We start from the raw sequence: 9661 nt of genomic DNA, 5'->3' as shown, positions 1-9661 counted from the left end.
GAGAGAGAGAGAGAGAGAGCTCGGGAATACCGGTCGGTCATTCTGGTTCACCAGTAATCGCGGATCGCTCTGATTGATTTTGGACGCGAAACGCGCCGCATAACTCACTGCATACTTCGGCGGTGGTGGCGCGAATAAAGCGCGAGCGAAGAAGAATCTTTCTCTCTATCCCGATCTTTCTCTCTCTTGCTATCTATCTCGTTACGCCGCGCATAGTTCGCTCTTTCGCAGAGTTTATCGCGATGCCGATGGCGGTGCTTCAATTTAAATTCCATTCGAGTAGATTCGTTACAGATCGTCACAGATTACCGAACATTCACGGCGGCGGCGATGGCGACGACGACGACGACCGGTGTATGAAGGTATTTGACGAACGGGACAAGGTGAGTGAATGACCGCTCGCGCCAACGGGTGACCAACTGAGGCTGCTTCGGTTGCCTCTGCGTGGCCGTACAACAAGGCGGCTTAATCATGTTGCCCCGTCGAAAAGAACCGCGATACTGTCACTCGGTTCGCTTGAGCTCGCCGTGAACACGCTCATTAGAGCCGTCATTCATCGGCCGGGATCACGTCGGTTTCGTCGGCGATTTTCCGCCGATTTTCTGGTCGCTCGTACAAATGCGACTCGTTTTTGCCCGAATTTGCCCGATTAGTGCGCCAAATGGTAAATATATAACGACAATAATATTTAGCGAGCGAATTGAATTGGCCGATATCCTTTAAACAGCCTCTCGTCAACACATTTATATATCCAATTTTAACCGCGCTAGTGAATTCAACTGATTAGCCGCTCGGCTGCTATCGACATGCTCGGCTAATATTTTTCGAATAAACAGGAAGTGCGCGGACGGAGAGAGGAAAAAAGAGAAAGAGAGATAGAGAGAATAAGAAATAATAAATAATGGACGTTATGAGCGCGCGAATGGGAGAATATAAGCGCAGCCGGCATTCATAATTCGGAACGTTGCTCATGAATGTTGGCACCGGTGCAAACTCCGAAGGCGTAACGCAGTCATAAGCCATGATCGACATCGTGACTGACTGCCGGGGCTGTGCGCTCGGTTACTGAGATATTCTCTTCTCTGCCTTCTCTTCCTTCCTTCCTTCCTTCCTTCTTTCCTTGCTTCCTTCGCTGCGTCTCGCATCGCGCGCAGTTTCTTCGTGGTCGGCTGCCCCGTTACCGGAAGCAACTGCGTAGAGATGGGAAGGGCAGACGCGTAAAGACCGCTTGGATTCCTCAGCTTTGCCGGAGCCAATTCTCCAAGCCGCTCGCCAACTCTTCCATGAGATGAGACGAGAGCGAGAGAAGAAAAAGAAGAGGGAGAGAGTCAGGAAGAAAGAGGAGAATCGACAGATACGTCAGCGTTCATCGCGATATCGGAATTTAATCAGATAGCACATTTAATTTAGGCGCTTTTTATAATGCGGTTTTAGCTCGCGCTTAATCTCAAAGTAAGGTAAACTCGTGTCGCATGATATGTATGGATTAAATCTTTAAATGGTATGCATCCGAAAAAGTTTCGTGATAAAATTTCTCTTGATTTCTTTTAACTGTTGTATTTTCTCCTCTTTAAATTAAAGCAAATGCAAATGAAAATTAGATATATTTTATATTCTCTCCATTTTTCGAGAAAATTACGATAAAGAGGGAAGAAATCTACACACTTGTTAAAAAGAAAACAGGAGACTCGCTCTGAGGAGAATCGCGTAGTCATTTTGAATCACCACCGAAGAGGTTAAATCTCCCAAATAGGAGTCCTCAGATTAAGAACAATTGAGTTAATTAAGCAGTATTCTCGGGACTAAGGTATAATGCATTGAATTTAGCTCCATAAAATGTGTGGGACGTTCGAGAGCCGTGCGAGAGCTTCATAATTAAATTCCTCTCATTTACTGCATTTAGTCGGCGCGATGATAGTCGCGATCGTAAATTGTCGCGCACGCAACAAAGGTACCGACAGACTCGCGTGATAACGCCTGAAAATATTCGTATATTTGTACAATCTCTTCTCGCGAGACGCGCGATCGCCGCCTCGAATCACAATCACCCGACATGATAACGTCCAACGGCAACGGCTGTCAGTCATCGTCGCGTTTATCGCGAATACGCGATCGCGCTAACCGTTGTAACTGAAATATCAAGCCGGTTCGCGCTATTCCGCATAATTGCGGGGCGACGCGAGCCTTGCAGGTGCATAACTCTCGGCTGAATAATTCGCTCCTCGAGTAAGGTGCGTCCGATGGAATTATGTGGGCCGCAACTCCTTTAAGATTCATTCGTGACCGATCGCGAAAGACTGCTTTCTCGGCTGTGCTTCCGGCGACGGCGCTAGGCCCACGGCGAGACTGTCGCTCGGGGCAAGGCAATAAAAATTGATTTAAAGCGTGTCGCGTGATTCGGCTAACAGGCTTCGTGTTGGGCCAGGCCGGCGGTGTGTAACGATAATTTGCAATCGCGTAAAAATAACCGACAGATAGTGGAGAGGCCGCACGATGAGGCGTCTTGAATTGTACAAACCACATGACACGTTCGCGAACGGAAGCACCCATCCACTGTCGTCGCGTGTCCCGTTGCGTAAGAATGCGCGCGCGTATCGGTGAAAGTAATTTCAGCCAGACAAGGCTACGCGGTTTATATAATCGAGCACTGACGAAGATAACAGAAATTATGTGTGTTAGATAAAAACGCGACTGGCTCGATGTGTTCGGTGATGATTTGGGAGCAACGAATCGATTAATTTATGCCGCGACAACGACAACTTTGTATCCGCGACGACGCGGACGGACGAAATGTGTCGCGGCATTTGTTTGCCGCGCATGTGGCGCGCATTACAAATCATTGTATTTACCAATCGACGGAATTAATGTGACGTGGAAGCTTGGTCATTAGTGAACGACGACGTGTGCTCGATACGATCTTCGTGTCGTCTCATGACCTTTCGCTCGCGCATCCTTGAATTGAATACTGTGATATTTCGTGCGCCATCTCGTATAAATTTGCACGTATTATACGTGTCGTCAATTTACATGCACCTCTAAAGGCTTGTGTTTGCAACAGGGACACCGCCTCGGCATTCTTTAAATTTCGGAGTAACTCAAGTTACTCACCGTTTTCCGCCGACACACACCTGCGCCTTGCACTCAGGCACGACAGATCATTTCCTTTTTTTCCCCTTTCAAATCACACGTACCACACGCGCCGCGAACGCCGACTTACAAAACGTGGAATGCGGTCGGGATCACTTCACCAATGAAATGCACCACGCTGGCACTTTCTCGTCTCGGCGCGCCGCGTCTACGAAATCCTCTTACGTCGCAGGTGCACAGAAAACTCGAGTGAATCGCCCGTGATATCGGTGCAGCCTTGATACCACGTAATCGACAGATTATTGACGAGGCGATAAGATGTGATGTTATATTACTCAGTTACAATTGCTCGGAGGCAAGAATTTATTATCGCGCTCAATCGTGGCCAGTCGATAAGGAATCAACCAAGAGCGACGTAGAACCGCGGGCAACCTGGCGACGACCAGACGGCGACTGAAAGCGGCGCGGCGAGCAAGCGGTGCCGATAGCCGGCTCGCTGGTACACCTGCGACCTGCAGGTTCCGCGGAGTAGGAGAAGGTGAACGAGGGAGGAGAAGGTGAAGAAGGAGCGGAGGCATACTCTCGATGGCCTTTGCGCGAAAGCAGAAAGAACCTTCGGCTCGTCCGTCGGCGTAATTGCTCAACGCGGCGCCGAGCACGCGGGATCCTCTCGTGCATTGCCTTTTCCACACACACACGCATACTCCGAAATTAAGCGCGTAACTCTCGCGCGGAGTTCCACCTGTTGAGGTGGCGCGAACTTCGCGCCACTGAATTATGAATTCCGCAGCGAAAGAGACGCGAAGGGACACATCCGCGCGAGCAAGTTCCCGCCGCGACACGCCATCGGGAAATGGCCAATTTCTCGACACGGCTGTATTGTGTTCCTTCCGATAGCAAAGATCAGGGAAGATGTCGCGATGGGGATTAAGGTCGACGAATCCGCGAGATCGCGAATTCTGCTTCCGCGTTGATATCTCGCGGCGAAGCAACGCACGCCCGCACGCGAGATGAATTGTCGTTGTGAATCGAGAGAAGCGTGTACCGCTTCGGCACTTTCATTTAATCGTCACGATTAACGTCGTCCTCGGGAAAAACAGATATCTCGGTGTTCGTATAATTATACCCGTACGTGCAATCGCTTACAGCTAGTTTCCACGAACGCGATAATGGGCGTATAAATCAAATAAATTGGATAAGAAAATGGTTTTGAATGAATTTACACATCCGGTCTCATGGAATGTTCAGTTGCTCAATTGCAATCATTGTTGCTCGTGAATTCGAGGAATTGGAAGTTAAATCCCATCCTTCGTCAACGACTTGTCGAAGAATCATCCCGAAAACCGTTGTAGCAAGAAAACAGGATGACTTGTCCAAATACTTCCCAAGTCGAAATTTTAGCTTTATCTTCGACCTGAATTTCTTAACATCTGTATATTCTCATGGGTCATTGTGTATTTAATACACATAGAAACTGAAGTCCTGCATGGCGCCTCTAAGTGACAGAAGACACACAAAATGCAAGATTCTAAAGAGGATCTCTTGGCAAAGCTAGTAGGTTAAATAAAATCAAAAGAAATTGATACAGATTTTAGAGTATCAAATTAGGCGATAAAAAGAATATTGTGGTTGAAAATGAAGTTAAAATTTCCATTCGGGTTAAGAACTGTAAATGTACTCTTAAGTATACCAAGCTCCAATATTTGGAGGTTAATCTTCTCCCGACTAGAAATTTATCCCATGATCAGATTGATCAGTTATTTGGATTATATAAAGTTATATTATCGTCATAATTATTAATGTCCTAATTAATAATTATCCGTGGAATAAATTTCTGGTCGAGCTGCGATGTATTTTTTTTTATATAATCACTATAATCTGTGAGTTGCCTCTAGTTACTCACTTAAATCATAAAGCGCGCCGAACATACCTTAATATTATAATAAATACTGCAAACTGCTCATTCACTGGATAGTATTCAATCAACCCTATATAATCCCATAATTACTTTGTAATCAACACGTCAACATGTCGCCCTATAATCAATACGTTATCATTCTCGCCGCTTGTATTCAAAGTACTCGTTTGAATCGACTGTAACTTGGTAAATATTTGCAGTTTCCGAAAACACGGTTACTTCGATGTAGGCGAACTGATTCGCGGTCTGACGATAATCTGATCTAATCTCGGCTAATATTGGCGGCGGAGAGCGGCAGCGGAGACAGTGGCGAACGTTCAGAATAGGATAATCGCAGGTAGTTATCGTATGTGAATCGAAAGCGTCGCGCGAGATTAAGCGATACGCGGCATAAAGTGACTGTCTTTCTCCGCAAATTACAGACCTTTGCGGCGCGTAATTAGCGTGTAATGACGTAAGGCCGTTGTATCGCGTTGTCGCGATGCGCGCGAACGTAAATGCCGTACGTGTCAATGTGCCGTGACGGCGCGGCGTATCGCACGTGTTGTCGCCTTTTGCCGCTACCGTACACATAATTCAAGAGTCCAGCCGCTTTATTCCCCGCCGTATATGGAGCGCTCCTCTTTAGTTATTATCTTTATCAAGCTTAACGACTTGCAATAACGATTACGTGCGTGAGCATTCTGAAATTGCATGCGTAATAGCGCCGCAATTTTCACATCCTAATAGGATTTCCAATATAATGCGTGATATTTCTTTTTGTGCTTTGGTGAAATTACTTTACACTGCATTTACTTAATATCGTGGCATCGTGGAATCGTTCGAGTTCGCCCAAAATCCTAATCCGGGTTTGCGACCGACGGGAAGCGATTTTCGATATCAGTCCCGGTTTCAGAACACGTACGCTCGTTACCGAGAAATAATACAAGAAGCTATTATATCCGTGACTTCATTTCCGAGATGAATATATATATATATATATATATATATATAGAAAGAGAGAGAGAGAGAGAGAGAGAGAGAGAGAGAGAGGAGCCATATACACAGGTAAAATGTTGAACGGCGCGCCAGTCGCCTCATGTGGCATTTTATATCGTGCGGCGATTGAATTCTGCTCGCGCGATACTGATAACTTATGGTCGCGGTCGCAGCTAGCCGGTACTCCTGCCAACAAATTCCCCGTAGGTACGGCCATATTTATGGGCTTCGTAATTCGAAAACCAGCTGCACGGAAGGAAGCAATTTGTTCGATTGCCGATACAATATTGCAACGTGCGGCGATCGGGATCGTTTGGCGCGCCGGACACGGCCACGGGTGCGAACACGCGCGTAAACCCGGTGACGTGTTAAATGCATCTTTTAGGTGCACTCAGACGAGAGTAGTACGCGAGTGTCGTGTTTTACGCGAACATAAGGTTCTCGAATTCACGCGACCGTGCAACATAACTTTTCGAATGATCCGCAGTGCGGTTAAGTAGCGCAAATACACGAAAATACGCCACGTCATAAAGGTCGACCGATTCGGGACGCGTCGATATTCCGCGCAACAGTCGCGCTTCGAGATGGGCTTTATTAAAATTGCAACAATGCAATCGCGGCGTCTGTCGTGGCCGCGAATGTTGTCGAACTCGACTTGCCTTTCTTTTCTTTTTTTATAACAAAAACAATAAAGACGGCGAGGACATTTCGATTCGCGATATCCACTCGATTCTTATCCTGCGAATCCGAAAAATTTCTGCCGCGGAAATGGGAGAAGGAGCATGCGCGCGCGTGCTGAAATTGCCTTGTGTGCTTGCCAGCTTCGTGAAAATTACGTTTAATCAGAATTAAGGATGTGCCTGTGGAGCAGCAGTAGCCCGACGAACTGTCTGCCGATCTTCGTTTCATTTGGCCGCCGACGCGGCGGAACGGGTCTAATCAGCGGCCGGGATTTCCCGAGCGATTGCCACCGCGTAACGAAAGTTTGCGCTCTCTGCCAGATCGGTATCGCCTTTAGCCGAATATCCGCAGCGAAATTACATATGTCCCCGGCCGCGCTATCGATTTTGATCTGTGGGGCTTCGTGGGCCCCGCGTTTATATCCGGCATCACGGATCGAGACATCAGCTACCATCACGAATTCCTTTCCGCGACTTTCAATCGCGGATGCCCCGCGCGTTTATCGCATGAATACTCACGCGGATAATATCGTACGATATTATAAGGACATGAAGGATATTACAATACGATAGAGGAGTACAGAGAGAGAAGGAGTATAGAGAAAAGGGAGAAGAAAAGAGAGAGAAAGCGAGAAGAGCGGCTATCAATCTAAACGCAATCGAGGCAGTGTTGAACATCAATCGATCAAAAATTTCTCTCATCACGCGTAATATCACAAATAAATTCAATGAATAAATTCATTCACGAATTATTCATCGATTGATATTCATTATCGATTGAAATTAATTATTAATCATCGTACTCTCAATCATATCAGAGTTTGATTAATATACGCGGAAAAAGATCGCACTGTTGTTAAGAAAAGCGATTGTTTACTTTTCTTCTTTTCGACAACGGCTATCTTCAATAAAGAATATTTTTCCGATAATAGTTTAAAAATTTACTTATCAAAAATTTTAAAAAAGCTCATTGTTATATGTATTTAAGAGAAAAATGTATTCTCTCGACAGAAATATTATACGACTTCGTCGAAGAAAAAATTAATCTGACTCTGTGTAGCAAACTGAAATTTTGTTTTAATTTAATACCCTTGATTGATATGTTAAACCTTATAGTGCTCAGAACATATTTTAAACAAATTTGATCCTTACTAAACTTGTGATAGATATATTTGTGGAAATATAAATTTCTGTTATATATTCCGATATACTCTCTCGAAACAAATGATATTTATTTGAATCTGGTATGTATTTCCCCGCATGTAATTAATTCCATTAATTGATGACGGAAGGAAATGTTAATCAACTAATGCCTAACATTGCATCAGAGTTGCATATGACTCCCTGATTAATTTCGACACTGACTGTCCGAGAACGTTTTCTTTCCGCCGACGCCGCCGTAAATCACGACGCGGATAACACAGGTCAACAAATTAAAGGATATTTAATATCACATGAAACTTTATATTGATTTCCGAAGGAATTTGGTGCGCTGAATCCAAATCTCTGGCCTCAGAATGGCGCCATCACGTCAGGATTTTGAGATATTCTAACCTAAAAGTGAAAAAATGGCTATTTTAGGGCATTATTGAAGTTTCCTCCTGGTTGCATAGAATTTTACCGACAAAAACTAAACAAAGTACCGTAAAGTACGAGTCTTGCCTTTCAATTTCCATTTTTGAACGTCCAAATAGGATTTTTTTCCACCAAGATAGAGTAGATTTAAGTTTTTACTGCATACAGAAAATCAAATAAAGCAATAATGTCGGTTCATTTGAAATACTTTAACCCTTTTTGAGCAATTCTAGAAAAAAGAGTTTGTAGTTCAAAGGGTCCCGAGGATCGCTGCTCACGAATCTGGACTCAGATTTCCAAAATTCTTTTGGATTTGGAAATTTTATATTGGATCCGCCATCTTGAACTTTGGAAATCTCAGTCCAGATTCGTGAGTAGCGACCCTCGGGACTCTTTGAACTACAAACTTTTTTTTCCAGAATTGCTCAAAACCAAAAAGGTATTTCAAATGAACTGACATCATCGCTTTATTTGATTTTCTGTATACAGTAAAAACTTAAATCTGCTGTATCTCGGTGAAAAAACATTCTATTTAGACGTTCCAAATTAAAAGGCAATTAAAGGGCAAGACTCGTACTTTACGGTATTTTGTTTAGTTTTTGTCGGTAAAATTCTATGCAACCAGGAGGAAACTCCAATAATGCCCTAACACAGTTATTTTTGCACTTTTAGGTTAGAATATCTCAAAATCCTGACGCGATGGCGCCATTCTGAGGCTAGATTTGAATTCAGCGTACCAAATTCCTTACGTAAACTTCTTACTCCTTTGTGATAAAAACCTTGTAAATCTGTGTAATCGAACGGACGAATCTACGAGTGTGCATCCCTCGACTCGAGCTGCTGCGCACCGAGACGGAATTGCAGCGTAACTCCCGGTAATCGTGGTCATCGCTATCCTCAACGCCGGCAGAAGCCGGGAGTTCGTTAACGATGCGAGCGCAACGAGGACGTAGACGCTCTTTCCGTTGCGAAACACGCTTTTCTTACTGTCTTTCTCGGTAATATTTCCAGGTATTTGGAAACATAAGCCGCGCCGGAGTCCGAACGTGTTTCTCGAGATTCAATGGCAATAATATCGTTTCCAATATTTGCGATAGAGCCGCGAAGCCGCTCGCGCGCCTTAATCGAGGTATTTCGTCGGCCAAGGGAGAAAAGAGGCGAAGAGTTGTTCGAACTTCTTCTTCTTCTTCTTCGTCGGGGACTTCCGGGAGAAGTGCGAGGAAAGTCCGATATCTCACGTTTCCTCGTCGTACACCCGGCGAATTCGTAATTATCCTCGCGCAACGCGCGGACTCCGAATTTCCGCTTTACGCTCGAGTAATTAATAAATCATTAAAAAGACACGCGAACAAGAGAGAGAGAGAGAGAGAGAGAGAGAGAGAGAGAGAGAGAGAGAGAGAGAGAAAGAGAGAAAAGAAAGAGA

At 44.9% G+C, this 9661-nt stretch overlaps 1 protein-coding gene across 3 annotated transcripts in view; it reads right to left on the bottom strand.

The window, feature by feature from the left end:
- The window catches only part of LOC116845845 (putative polypeptide N-acetylgalactosaminyltransferase 9), a 309697-nt gene that overhangs the window by 207781 nt on the left and 92255 nt on the right, over positions 1-9661 (bottom strand). For 2 of the 3 annotated variants that reach the window (XM_032819000.1, XM_032819004.1), the window contains exon 1: positions 3109-3553. The exons of the other annotated variant lie outside the window; for it this stretch is intronic. The gene's annotated coding sequence lies outside the window, so the exon portion shown is untranslated. Of the gene's footprint in view, positions 1-3108; positions 3554-9661 lie in introns of those variants that run through there. 3 annotated transcript variants of the gene reach the window in all.

Source organism: Odontomachus brunneus, unplaced genomic scaffold (assembly GCF_010583005.1).
Source record: "Odontomachus brunneus isolate Ranch 3 - 2012 unplaced genomic scaffold, Obru_v1 Obru_scaffold_058, whole genome shotgun sequence".
Lineage (NCBI taxonomy): Eukaryota > Metazoa > Arthropoda > Insecta > Hymenoptera > Formicidae > Odontomachus > Odontomachus brunneus.
This window is presented reverse-complemented; position numbering and strand designations above follow the sequence as displayed.